This window comes from Cimex lectularius, unplaced genomic scaffold (assembly GCF_000648675.2).
Source record: "Cimex lectularius strain Harlan isolate CLEC.00 unplaced genomic scaffold, Clec_2.1 scaffold79, whole genome shotgun sequence".
In the NCBI taxonomy this organism is placed as follows: domain Eukaryota; kingdom Metazoa; phylum Arthropoda; class Insecta; order Hemiptera; family Cimicidae; genus Cimex; species Cimex lectularius.
The window spans coordinates 1,618,442-1,633,657 of NW_019392727.1; the positions used below are offsets into that span (position 1 = coordinate 1,618,442).

The 15,216-nt window shown below is 36.6% G+C and overlaps 1 protein-coding gene across 3 annotated transcripts in view; it reads right to left on the reverse strand.

The window, feature by feature from the left end:
* Window positions 1-15,216, reverse strand: part of LOC106663336 (protein prickle-like) — a 118,851-nt gene that overhangs the window by 32,941 nt on the left and 70,694 nt on the right. The window lies entirely within an intron of this gene.

Below are 15,216 nucleotides of genomic sequence, written 5' to 3' on the forward strand. Positions count from 1 at the left end.
AAATAAGAGGACTTCAGCGCAGGAATAAAAATGTCAGATGTCGCGCAGAGTAATTAGAATCTTAAACGTTCTCAATTACAACCAAAAATAAAATTGTTTTGCTTAGACTCATCAAAATGTTATTAAATCTGATCGAAAATTGCACTCTTAAGTACACGGTTGGCGGCGGACATTTTCTTTTTATTTATCCAAACGTCAATCGATCATTATTCACGTTAGCCGAGGTGTGTAATTTCGCTTCGTTCCACCCAACAACTCGTCTTAATTAGTTTCAAGGCATGCAATTAACAAGGCGACCACCGATTAAGAATTTTTCAAAAACTGTCGAAGACGGGGAGGGAATAATCCTCGCGAGCGGTGCGACAGATGTCGATAGGACTACGCTTTTCCAGCTAGCTATGTCCATTGAAAATATTATTGAATAACCGATCCAAGGGCAAAACCAAGTATTCATAAGCATAAGTAAGCAAATCACTAGGGCGGGGTTTTTCAGCATAGTACAATAACAGCGCCATTACTACAATGATAAAGTATATGCCAAATCGCCCCTGTCGCTGCCGGTCAGTCTGCGATTACCGGCAAAATCGGTATTGAGAATAATTTCGTTCAGAATCCCTATCATCAAGTTGCATCTTCCTATCGACCTTTGTTCGGATCGAGAAATTTTTATCTAAGCAGGTTTGCTCGAACCTTTTTAAAACGAAAATATATGAATAAATTGCAAAGCATAAAAATAACCATGAAAAACGTATACCTTTAGGCAAGTTAAAAAAAATATTTGTAGTCTATACATATTTGTACATATAAAAATGTGATCCCAGTACTTTTTTTTTTCAAATGGTCACAGCACTAACACGCGCAGTCCCACGCTGCACCCGAATGACGCATGTGAGAAGCCAGCCGCCAGGGGCAGGGATGTCTCGATGCTATCGTCGATTTAGGTAATGGGGCGGGTTCTCAAGTTGGAAATGTGTAGAGAGGGCTCGAGGTTAGGACGGATCGAAAGGTTGGTGTCAAACTTTTGGGATAGGGAATAGATCAGTTGACAAAAGGAATGTTGAGGTGGTTGTGGACAGTGAGGCTAGTGACGTAGTAAGGAGCTTTGTAGATTTGTTTGTCTTGGCAGAACCCCACAGTTCCACTCCTATGTCCAAAGTAGGTGTACAGGTAGGTCAGCAGTGTAGATGATATAAACGACGTTAGGAAAGTTAAAAAAATATTTGGTTTTTCCTTTGGCCTTTTTACAACAAATGTGTGCAAAGACGTAATGATTCTTCGAGAAAACCCAAAATGTTTGGAGCGATTTTTCGATACGCTGTTTGACTTAGTCAAATATTTCGCACGCCTAGCATTTTAGAATCTTTGAATGTTTGATACCTGTAGAACACCTTCAAACACCTTCTTAGCAGCCTAGAATCGTTAGGATTAAAAAATGCATTAAATGCATTGATAATCATACAGCTTGATGCATGGCTGAACAGATACTTTGAACGCCGGATAGATGACAAAAATGGACAGATTTGAAGTTTCAAATCATGCTATCATCATGCTAGCATCACATCTACATCACTGCTAGGGTAAAAATACTGATGCATGGATAGGTAACCTAACACTAACCCTACATTACCTAACCTAACCGTCCCTGGCCCTAACCTTACCTAACCTAATCGTCGACTAACCTATGGATTTTATAACAAATTTATGCATGCATTGAATGCTGACGAGGATTGCACCTTTGCATTCGCACATCTTGGTTTCTAACGTGATGGATTAAAGTAGTGATTGAAATAAGCAGTGGATAACCTAACCATCCCTAACCCTATCTAACCTAACCTCACCGTCCCTAACCCTAACCATTCCTAAAGCAATAAAATATCGTGAGTCATGCACAAAAACTACTACATGTTAAAATCCACTTTTAATCAGTTGCAACGACTTTTCAACAAAATCGACCATTTCATGGATTTTAGAATTAATTTATGTATGAAGTGACAGCTCGCGAAGATTACATCTTGGCATTCGGCATCTCGAGGTTTCAAATATGATGGATTACGGTGGCGTATGAAATAAGGAGGACTTGGATGAGAAAACAGTGGACTATCCTTAAACCTACCTAACCTAACCTTACATAACCTAACCCGCCGCTAACCTTGACCTTACATAACTTACTGCAAATATGTGAATCCAGCTACAAAAACACATTTATGGTAAAAGCTACTTTATATCAATGGCAATGATTCTTCAACCAAGTTGACAATTTTATGGGTTATAAGATAAATTTATGCGTCCATTGATAACTTAACCATACATAAACCTATTGTTTCAATACGTTATTCGAAACCAAACTGCCACAACAGCTGTGAAATGGGAAAGAAAAGTTGAATTTCCGTGATGAGGTAAAAAAGTGGTTATCGACAGCAGAAGCATTCCGCATCCCAAAAGGTCAAAGTAAGAATTGTAGCTTCCCCCCTGTCGACTTTTTAAAAATATCTTCGGAACAAAAGTTGTAAACCACAGTTTTTCATCCAAACAATCGCAAATGACTCGAAAACGCTTGAGAAATCGGGCAAAGTGGAAAGTGTCCAATTGAAAGCTTATTAAAATTTCCTATCGGCCGGTATAGGGCGCTGCTCCAGGATGATTTCCCGACTCCAAAGCTCAATTTGAAATTTTCGCCAAAAATTAACATGTTACAGAATCCATTAGATTTCTTGATCCGATTGACCAAATAACTTCTTTCAATTAATTAGTTCTTTCTAAAAGGTATTTTTTTTTTGCGTTATGAACTATGCATATTAGCCATGTGACAATTCATATATGTGTGTTCAAATTTGGGGGGGTCATTGTGAAAAAAGGGCCAGAGGCGACGGTGGGAATCGAACCCACGACCGCGGCGTGAGAGTCTTTCATGCTAACCACTCGGCTACCGCGGTCCCCCTTCTAAAAGGTATTGGTGGAGATAAAAAAAAAACCAGTGTCACGAGCGGGATTCGAACCTCCCATCTCAACCCCACCCTTTGAATTTTCCCTCCTTTTTGCCTTTTTCCATTGAGATGGGAAGTTGTTATCCGAGTGGATTGAAGTCACGATAGCTCAAGTGGTAGAGCAGCGGCGTATTTAGCCGAAGGTCGTGGGTTCGAATCCCGCTCTTGACACTGGCTTTTTTATCTCAGCCAATATTTTTCATAAAGATTAATGTTCCAGAATTTTTGAATTTACTGATGAATGACTGAAGATAAAAAAAATTTAAAAATGCTCTTGTTCAGCGAAAATTTTTCTAATATTTGAGAACTAGCTCAGTTGATTTAAAGGGTGAGAAAATATGCATTTCCAAAGTTGGCCATTTTGTCGTGTAAAAAACAGGTGTTCGGTTTTTTGATGGGCAGTGTACTATCATTGACAAAACTATAATTTATATCATTTCATATTCGGTCAAATTATTAATTAAATAAATGTAATTCTTTCTCTTTCCCTGTCTCTAAGAGAATTTTCGAACAAATTTGTTTCTTTTCGCAATATTTTTACATACAGGTTTAATCCTGTTCACAGTCACAACGTCAGTAATTAGACGGGAATGTTTTTTAATTTTGAAAATTGGATCAGTGGGTTGTCGCCTTTGCTTAACACACAATGAGTCGTGTGTTCGTTCTTTATTCTGAAAACGCAAGGAATATAAACAATTATCGTTTATGAAGAAATAACGGTGTTTCGTCGACAACTGTGCGAACAAGCGTACAGCCCGTTTAATAATTACCCCGATTACAAAAGCTTTTAAAATTATTGCAGGCAATTTTAATCAAACGGAAGGCCGGAATGTGAATTAACGAACCCTGACAAAAGGGGCGAGGGTCGTCGGCAAACAAGCGAATCGTTCGAGAGGAAAAAAGACGTTGGACTTGACAGGCTTTGCTTAAATCAAATTAAATCTATCACATCACTTGTTCCGAACAGAACGTGATTAACGATGACACAACAAGTAAGAAATTGTTACTCAGGACTGCTTGAATTGCGAAGAAAACGAGGCCAACGGGAAGAAACAAAATATAAACATTCCATCACCAATTGTTTACTTGTCATATTTCTTTGTTCTCTGTATTTCATATTTTCAGCATAATTTTGTATTAAAAATCAGAACTAAGTACAAATTAAAAAACCTTAAATAAGCCATCAAGCATTCGTGGAATAAATATATCCATTCGATATGTAACAACAATTGTATAATGTACCTTGACTGAGGAGGAGCTGAGAAGAGATCGAAAAGGTATTTCTAACATGAAGGAGAAAGAAAAAGTGCAAAATTGCTGAGAAGAAGCGCAAATGAGGCCAAATTGGCTGAAGAGGATGAGCTCGAAAAGGCCTACCCCACTTGAAGAAGATCTAACTACAAAAAGGCAAAATTATTGAGGAGGTGCTCAAAAAGACCTTGATAGCGTGAAGAAGAACGATAAAAAACTGTCAAATTGCTGAGAAGGAGCCTGAAAGGTCTTTCTAAGGTGAAGAAGAAAGGATTTAAAAAATGTTAAATTGGGAGAGAAGGAGCTCAGAGGAGATCGAAAAGATCTTCCCAACGTGAAAGAGAAAGGAAAAACTTCAAATTGGTTGAGAAGGAACTCAGAGGAACTAGAAAAAGACTTCCCAACTTGAAGAAGATTTAATTTAAAAAAGGCCATATTGAATGAGGAGGAGCTCAAAAAGATCATGATAACGTGAAGAAGAGCGATAAAAAACTGTTAACTTGCTGAGCAGGAGTTCGAAAAGGACTTTCTAAGGTGAAGAAGAAAGGATTTAAATTTTTTTAAATCAGTGAAAAGGGGTACGGATAAGATCGCTAAAGTGTAAACGTGAAGAAGAAAGTAATAAAAAAAATGTTTAAATGACAGAGAAAGAGCACAGATGAGATCGAAAAGACCTTCCCTACGTGAAAGAGAAAGGAAAAAACTTCAAATTGATTGAGGAAGAGCTCAGACGAGATCGAAAAAGCCTTCTCAACGTGAAGAAGAAATGATAAAAAACTGCCAAATTGGTTGAGGAAGGGCTGAGCTGTTGAACGAAAAGGCCTCCCCAACGTGAAAGAAAAAAGATAAAAAAAACTTCAAAGCGGTTAGGAAGATCAATTTTATGAGGTTTAAATGCAGTGCTGTGTAATATTTTCATACTCCTCCAACAGCGCCATTGTCAATTTCTGCACATCTCTGGCCGACTTTTTTCCCTTTTTGACACTCGTGTTCGATTGGGTTTAAGTCAGGACTACATGCTGACATCATTGAATTGATGCTCGTTCCAAGCAGTCACCAACGATCCGAACTGTGTGGGCCTTTGCGATGTCATGGGGAAAAAAAAAATAAAATGAAACTGACGCTAATTAGCGGCATATAAAGAACAAATTTTCTTCTGATAACACACCTTCAATGTAAAGCGCAGCTGTTAGGGAACATTCGATGAAGATCACTATCTTATACTACACACATAGAAAGTCAACCTTAATTGACAACATATATTTTATCATTTAAAAAAATTAAATTCGTCTTATCTGAAATGACTTGGAATATTAAGCCGGGCTGCTGGCCAATTTGTATTCAAAAGAAATACCAGCTAATTTGCGTATCCGATTTATTCAAAAAAACAGGATGTCAATTAACGTCCATTGTTGTCCCCATCGTGGGTTTCCTTTTGTAAAAAAATGTTATTTCTCGAATCTACCGATTCGTCGGCGAAAAATAAGATTGAGAAAATCTCGTTTGTAATTTGACATGGCCTAGGCCAACCTAGGTACATCGTTCACGTCCTTACATCAGTCACGTTCAGATTTTACAGCCGATTTAACGATCGTTTCCTTAATTATTGACATAACAAGGACATATTCAACATACATCTGGAAAATGTTAAAAATTAAACAACCGACTCGGTTCATAAAGATTTTTATACTCGTAGAAAATTTATAACGACCTAATTAAAATTAGCCAGTGTGAAATAAACGCAATTAATTATAAAGCGTAATCATGTGGAAACAGCTCTGAATGTAAACAATAGTCGCTGCAATAACGAACAGAAAATTGATCAAAGGTTAAATCTTGAACGTTACTTCATAACTTTTGAAATATTTTTACTCTAAAAGTCTTGAGAGTCGAAACAGATTATATTCCAAATATTTTTTTTATCATTGGCAGTGAGCTGTGTGAAAAAATGGCTTATCATTTGGACACGGTGGGAAAGCGGAAGTTTCGACATCAATTAAATCAACAAAGAAATATATATTGGTCTATTTTTATATTTTTATTTATTCTACTCAGACGAAATATTGAGTCAAAGATGAAGTTGATCACGTCAAAATTTGGCGATTGGGCAGTCTGTCAATGTACGGATATCGTAGATATGAAAATACATAATTTCAGCCCAATGGCATAAGTTAACAGGTTAAAATATATATATATTTTTTTAGTGAGAAAAAGTTGATATTCGTTTTTGTACCCTAAAAAACTCCTGAATTCAATATATTTGGAAAAAAAAAACTTCTAAAAATTTGCGCCTTGCAAACGCTTCCCATTTTTTAGAAAAATAACAAAAATGATGATAACGCTAAAAGAACTCCACCAATTCGTGTGGATTATACAAAACAAAGTTGATATTCGTTTTCTGTACCTCAAACAAACCCCGAATACAAATTATTGTGAAAATCTTTGAAAAAGTTTTGCGTAATCAAGTCCCTAATCCTACATAACGTACCTTATGACCTAACCTAACCCTACCTAACTTAATAATTCTAAACCTGACCTAATCCAATAAAACCGATTTCAGGAAAAACGTTAAATATTGCAAAAATAACCAGTTAAATCGTATACGTACTGAAAAATTAAGTGATGTAAATCGGGAGTAAAACGGGTTAATTAGGTTATTAATCTACAAGGTTAAATTGCTAATTTAAAAAAAAAAATTTTTAATAACAAATAAATTGACACTGACTTTTTATCTCAACCAAAACCTTAATTAATTGAAAAGAATTTATTTGGTCAATCGGACCACGAACCCTAATAGAGCTAATAAGCAAAATGAAGTATACTTCACTAAAGCCCTCCGTGGCCATTTCATTTGTCGCCGAGAATCAAATAGATTACACGACATTTGAAAATGGCAAAAAGGAGGGAAAACTCAAAAGGTGGGGTTGAGATGGACAGTTGGTGTCCGAGTGGACCGAAGTTACGATAGCTCAATGGAAGAGCAGCGGCGTATTTAGCCCGAAGGTCGTGGGTTCGAATCCCGCTCGTGACAGTGACTTTTTTATCTCGACCAAAACCCTAATTAATTGAAAAGGTTCTAATAATTTGAATTTGGATAAAGTCCAGAGATGTTATAAATTTTTAATTGCAACACCTGATAACAACAGTTTGCCCCCCCCCCCTACTGTTTAAATCTAGCCCAAAAATGACTATTTTTTGAGAATTATGAAAATTCGTATTTAATGGTTTTAAAGAGCGCTTAGAACGAATCCGGAATTTTTTTAAAACAATTTTGTTGAACTTACTGAAAGTACCTTTTGGTTTTTTATATATCTAGTCTTATTTAATGCAATCCGGCATATTATTTTCTTGCCCTACTTACATCAACTTAATTGGAGAAAGTACCTGCTGGCCGAAAAATTGCACAAAAAGTATCCTATCAACTCCCAATTCGAACTTCCTTGTAGACGAGGATGCAACTTTTGCACAAATAAAAAATCGGTTGTAAAACTAGTTCATATATCGAAGCGGGATACAGACCAGACCTCGCTCCTTCAGACCGCCACGGAAAATTCTTTTCCTGTTACTCTTAGGAAAGAGAATCGTTGATGAATTGGGTGCCCTATTTTTTTCACTGACTTAGTATTTTTTGTAATTTATTAACAAAATGCGGCTTCTAAAATTTATACCGATTCACGATTGTCGCCATTCAGTGTAATGATAGCCAAGTACTTAAGTTCCTTCAACTGGGCAAGAACTCAGGATTACCGCGGTAATTTATTTCTCCTTTAACTTGTAACTATAATTAAAGTTTTAAGCTGGGTTTTGTCGAACTTTTAAGAACAGAATTAACCGGCGAAAATATACTTTATTTGACCCTGTCTTGTTAATTAAGAATGGATTTCTATAGTAAATTAACTTCCTTTTGTCAGTGAATTTTTTTTTGTATCAACTGTGCACGTTTAACTTGAAGCAGAGAAGTGTAACTTCGAACAAAAATCCAGCTTCAACTTAGTAATTCTGCCAGGTGTTTTTTCCCAGTTAAAGGAACTTAAGTACTCAGCTAATTTTAAATTGAATAGCGAAATCGTGAATCGATGTAAATTTTACATTTTTGCTAGTGAATTTCCTTCATAGAAAGAATTTAATTTCTAAGTCAGTGAAAAAAAAGAAAAAATTGACCAGCCAACTTGAGATAACAAACCACCAACGTTTCTCTTTCCGAAGAATAATATAAATTGTATTTTCGTGACAGTCGGAAGGCCTGTATGTTGCAAACTCGCTTACAAGGAAGAGGTTTAAATTAGTTTTTGATTTCTTTTGCTGTACTTTTTCGTCCAACATCACTTTCTCAAATTATGTTGAAAATTCTTCTAACCATCGGGAACAGCGAACCGCTTTTTTAAAAATTAACTATTGTGCAAACATTTCTTGTTTTGGTAGCCGGTTGCCTTCTCAACAAACAAGAACGTAACTCACCACCAAAGGGTTTTATGATTTTATGGCATTGATTATGTTGATTTTATTTAAGATTACTTTTTTCTTAATCATGAAAAACATGAAGATTGGAGGATTGTTTAATAATTTTTATGAGGTTTGGTTCTTAATCCATCATGTTGGTCTGTGGCTATCAATTCTCAATCCTCAAGAGGAAATTCACAAATAATTTATTTTAGCTAGGTTCTGAGATATATTTTTTTAGGACTAGAAAGGACGTTTTTTATACTTCAAGGTGTGGAAATCAATAAAATAGCAAACTGTATTGATAATAATTGCTATGAGGTAATAAGGTAAAGAGAGCAAATACTGAAGAAAAAAAAAAAAGATTTGCTATCTTTTACCTTTACTACCTGCGACATCTTAAAGCATTTGCCCTATTGCCCAAGAGAGAGTCCAAACGGTTGAGTAATTCTTTGAGCTAGACAAATAGAAATAAGATAAAAAAAATCGACTGCCTGTGTCAGTGTCGAATGAAAGAACGAGTTCAAAGCCCATTCGGTGGACGTCGGACCGGAAGTTCACTGTCGACTTTGAGTTGAATGTGTGTGAGAGAGTGAGAGAAAGATGACGATGGAGATATGTAAAAGATACTAATGGGAGGTAGTTGATTATAATTTGCATATTACATCAAGAAAACCCATTAAAATCCTTGTAGTTAACGGACGCCCTATTGTCTAGGGTTTAAGGCCTATTTTATCACAACTCTCCAAAAGAATTGAAGAGCGGTGTAAAGCTGTCTACGATTCAAAACAAAAACCATTATAACGTTCGTCATGCTTTAATTAAACTACATGCGCCTAGGATAAGCATTACAACCGAAGATATGGTATAAACTAAAGCAATTGGAATCTTACAATGCCTGCAGATATGCAAAGCCAAAAGTTATACAGACAACAGAAATATTTAAAAGAAACTAATCTTTTTATGTGAGGTTTTGGTTGAAATGAAAAAGTTAGTGTCACGAGCGGGATTCGAACCCACGACCTTCGGCTCAATACGCCGCTGCTCTAACCGCTTGAGCAATCGTGACTTCGATCCACTCGGACACCAACTTCCCATCTCAACCTACAACCTTTCGAATTTTCCCTCCTTTTTGTCATTTTTCAAATGTCGTGTAATCAGGATTCGATTCTCGGCGACCACTGAAATGGCCATGGAGAGCTTTAGTGAAAATACACTTCGTTTTACTTATTAAATCCATTACATTTCGCGGTCCGATTGACCAAATAATTTCTTTCAATTAATTAATCTTTATGTAAGGTATCGGTTGAAAAGAAATTATATTGGATACTTAAACATTGACTCAGAATTATTATAAATTGGAAAAGAGATGAGGTTGTCGAGCGTTTGAGTTCGACCAAGAAAAAATTTCGCTGAAGTGGATGGAATCAGTGTCGCGCCTCACCAAGCTTATACCCCTGATTTTGCGCCATCTAACTTACGTGCAATCCATTCAATGGTACATCAAAATTAACAACTCTCAGAATGCTAGAGTATTTTTTACACAAAATTCCATGAATGGGTGAACTTGCCTCGCCGTGCTTATTAACCCTCATGTCGCACAAGTTTTTTTTCTCTTTATTTAATGAGCGTCACTAAAAACTAACTATTATTAAGATGTTAGAGTATTAAAAAAAACGCCATGAATTGAGAGGATCAGGTCTTGCCTCGCCCTGCTTACAACCCTGATTTCGCGCAATCTAAGGTATCATCCGTTCAATGGTACTTTTTTCATTTTTAAAAGTCTTATGTTCAAAAACTATCTAATATCAGGATATTAGAATAATTTTTCAACAATATTCCATAAATTGAATTGATGTATAAACTATGGTTTTTAGTCGGTTACGTCGGGAGCTGTTGGTGAAGTTATACTGCGTTTTGCTTATTAAATCCATTATATTTCGTGGTCTATTGACCAAATTACTTCTTTCAATTAATTAATCTTTTTATGTAAGGTTTTGGATGAAATGAAAAAGTTCCGAATGGGTCCAAGTCACGATAGCTCAAGAGGTTAGAGCAGCGGCGTATTTAGTCGAAGGTCGTGGGTTCGAATCCCGCTCGTGTCAGTAACTTTTTCATTTCAACCAAAACCTTACATAAAAGATTAATTAACTGAAAGAAGTAATTTTGTCAATAGACCACGAAATATAATGGATTTAGAAGAAACGTTCAATGGGGTATCTAGGAGCATTCGGGGGAAAAAAAATTGAAAGGATATATGAAAGTCGACATTCGATTAGTCAGGAATCACGAGAGTGTAGACGAAAATCCCTTGAAACTTTGGGCTTAAGTAAACTGGCAAGCGATTGTGAAAGTACGCCGGGTGGTCTGGAATAAAACGTTGTCAGCTCTGATCATATCTGGTCGACGTGTTCTCTCTTCGCCTTCGAAAACTTTTTTTAGCCGTTTATTTAGTTGGAGTTTAACGGGGGCAGAAGGTCGAGGAAGAATGGAAGCCGTAACGATTCTGTTCACCTTGCTCTCACTTGTTACTCTTCAAAAAGGGATAATTAAAGAATTTCAATGTGATGGTTCCTGCGATTTCATCACGTAACAAGGGAGATTTGTAAATTACAGATCTCACTCGAGAAATTGAAAAGTGGTCGACCATTTGGTCATTTCCATGTAAAACAGCCGTTTAATTAATTGACTGGATATTAAAGGGTTAGACCACTTATCCAAAAAGCTACGATGAAAACACTTCTGGAGACGTGGAAAAATCCGCACCCTCACACATATTAACACAAAAGCAATTTGGCCTCTTTATCCTCGCTGGTTTGGTCAGAGAAACGCAGAGATCAATACCGAAGAAACATTTTCGCCTTACTATCCTTGTTATTTTGGTCTTTCTTATAAGGACATGTCAGAGAAAATAACACACAGACCAACTATTGAACAATACGAAAAGTTTATACTGCGAAAAAGCAATCCAGCGAGCGTAGGATCCGCAGGAAACACGGAGAAATCCAGCAAGCGAGCATAGGTTCACCACACCGCAGGAAACAGGAAGAAATCTTATTTGAGTATCCTCGCTGGTTTAGACTGTCATGTAAGGACTGGACAGACAAAACAACCCACAGACCAACTATTGAGCATTTCGAAAAGTTTATACTGCGACAAAGCAATCCAGCGAGCATAGGTTCACCACACCGCAGGAAACACGAAGAAATTTTATTTGAGTATCCTCGCTGGTTTAGACTGTCATGTAAGGACTGGACAGACAAAATAACGCACAGACCAACTATTCAGCATTTCAAAAAGTTTATACTGCGACAAAGCAATCCAGCAAGTATAGGTTCACACACCGCAGGAAACACGGAGAAATCTTGTTTGGGTATCCTCGCTGGTTTAGTCTGTCATGTAAGGACTGGACAGACAAAATAACGCACAGACCAACTATTGAACATTTAGAAAAATTTATACTGCGAAAAAGCAATCCAGCGAGCATATAGGTTCACGACACCGCAGGAAACACAGAGAAATCTTGTTTGAGTATCCTCGCTGGTTTAGTCTGCCATGTAAGGATTGGACAGACAAAATAACCCACAGACCAACTATTGACTATTTCAAAAAGTTTATACTGCGAAAAAGCAATCCAGCGAGTATAGGTTCACCACACCGCAGGAAACACGGAGAAAACTTGTTTGGTTATCCTCGCTGGTTTAGTCTGTCATGTAAGGACTGGACAGACAAAATAACGCACAGACCAACTATTGAACATTTAGAAAAATTTATACTGCGAAAAAGCAATCCAGCGAGCATAGGTTCACCACACCGCAGGAAACACGGATAAATCTTGTTTGAGTATCCTCGCTGGCTTAGTTTGTCATGTAAGGACTGGACAGACTAAAAGACAAAAATAACGCAAAGACTGAAGATTTCGAAAAGCCTAAACGCTTCTGACAATGTTCATACCGGTTCCTTTCTAATCTCACCAAACTGCAGGTTCATCATCTAATCCCACAGTGAAAATATTTAAAGCTGTTTATTAAAGGTTTAGTGTTACAAAATGTAATTTAAACGAAAACAGAAGTTCTTTTGACCAAAACAGTTTTTGCCTGACTTTCATCGCCGGATTGGAATCGTCCAATATCAAATTAAGAAATTTACAATAATGATTCGGTTCGTCTTAGAACTAGTTTATTAACCAGCCTGTTTGGCCCGGTTTCAACCCCAATTACAACGACATTAACATTAAACTAGGTCAATTCTTTCTTGATGGGTTAATTCTGGACTTGATTCGATTATTTCCACTTCAAAATGCATTGACCCTCAAAGGCAAATAAAAAATTTAAATAATCCGACATTATTTCGTATAAATTCTCAGTCCATCAGATAAGTTCGAGGAGAAAATAAGTTCATAGCTTAAGCATATTTTCAATCATGAGGATGAAATTAAAAAATGTTCGAGCTCAATTTTTACAACCTCCTCAGTGAAAGGAAGGCTAAAACCTTTAAACCCTTCTCTATTACTACACCTTCCTGTGCAACGGATGATGCTGATTAATTGTCGTCTCATCGAGATTAATCTTAAGAACGTCAATCTGCGATGGCACAATCCTTAAACCCTTCTTCTATCCATGCACCACTTATTATTAGAATATGTTGTTAAATTTTTTTTCTAATATAGATACCATAATATATAGGTAATATCTACGGCGAATTTAGTGAGGGTTTAGAGCGTATAAAATTAGGAAGTGTGGCTTGTAGGTACTTTTATCATTTGGAGTATTCCCTGTCATGTTATATTTTTATGTTGCGATCCACTTATCGACACTTCTAAGATGGTTTTATATATAGTGTTCTACATTCCATATAAACATAAAGTGATTGTCAGTTAACCAAAATAATATAACAAGTGATTATAAGGTCGTGAGGAGGAATTTAACAGAGGCGATATATGACGCGTCACCTACCAGGTGTTGGGGGAATTTATTTGATGAAGCATGCTGCTTTTACCTTGACAGACGCATTGTTGAATCGTGAACAGGATTAGATTGTTTCGTTCTCAGGAAGTTCATAGTTACGGGTTCCCTTCTAATCTCACCAAATCAAAAGCCTTTGGGAGAGATTTAGTCCTGAACTGGCTCTATACAGGGTGTTCGGCTACTCATGTTACAAACTTTGCCAGTAGATTCTACATTCAAAATGGGACCAAAAATTGCTCATTAACCTGTCAACAGTTTCGGAGATGTTCCTGTTTTCCGGATTTTTTAGGATTTCATGACATTCAAAATTTCCTTAATTTTTTTAAATTTTTTATTAGTATTGATCTTTCCACCTTACCAATCCGTCAACCACGGTTTTCTCCTTCCCTTCATCAAATTTCTTCATCTTTGTAAAAAGTAATTTAAAAAAAACAATTAAACCACTAACAAGGATAATAAATGGAGTATGTTTTCTGAAATTTGCTGGTTTCAGGTTTGGAAATACTAGTTTAGAATCACCATAGTAAGTTTTTCAACATTAACAAAAGAGGTGATTAGTGACCGTTAATCGATATTTATTTAGAAATCGTGAGATGCGGTCTGGTGTGATGTAGGTTTCAGAAAAACATTTTCTTTATCGTGCCAACGTTTCGNAATAAAGATCGAAACGTTGGCACGATAAAGAAAATGTTTTTCTGAAACCTACATCACACCAGACCGCATCTCACGATTTCTAAATAAATTAACAAAAAATTATTTTTCAAAGTTCTGGCAACTAAAACGCTTATTTCACCAACGTTTACAAGTTTAGTACTGATCACATCTTATTGAAAATTTAACGTAGTTTTCAATGGTATCAACGGATTTGCTCGAAACCTTTTAGTTTTGGAGCTAACAGTTTTGTTTTATTTGAAGCAAGGCCTTGAAATCATAAAAAATCAAAAAAAGGAGAATAACTCCGAAACTGTTGAGATTCGGACCATAGTTAATTAAGACGTTTCGGTTCCATTTTGAGTGTAGAATCTACTGGCAATGTTTGTTACACGAGTAGCCGAACACCCTGTATAGCAGTCAGGCTCTTTGCCCAATTCCGCCTCCACGATGTGTGTGTGTGATTGTATCAATTGAATTTGGATAGTTAGGTAAGGAATTAGTACGGAACGGGATTAAAAAACAGATGATTGAAAATCGTAATGGTCGACTACTCTTGGTAAAGGTCTTTTAACAAGAGCCATCTTTCAGACTTTTTGGATTTCCACTACTTCGATAAAGCATCCGCGTTCTAAATAGAAGCGAATGACCAGTGTTGAGCAGGGACTCAACTGGCTTAACTGGCTCTCAGATTTGCCGAAGAGTCGTCAGTACTTCTAACAATCAGAAGCAGCCAACAGAAACCACTCTCATCGCACAGGAAGGCCGAGGACCCAAGCAACAGTTTCAATCTTCACAGCACACATTGCTCACACAGACTACAAAATATAGGCAAATTGTAAACATTTTAAACATACGACAATAATAATTTCTATAAATGAGGACTGGCTATATGATCTTAGAAACATCCTTTGCAGCATCCT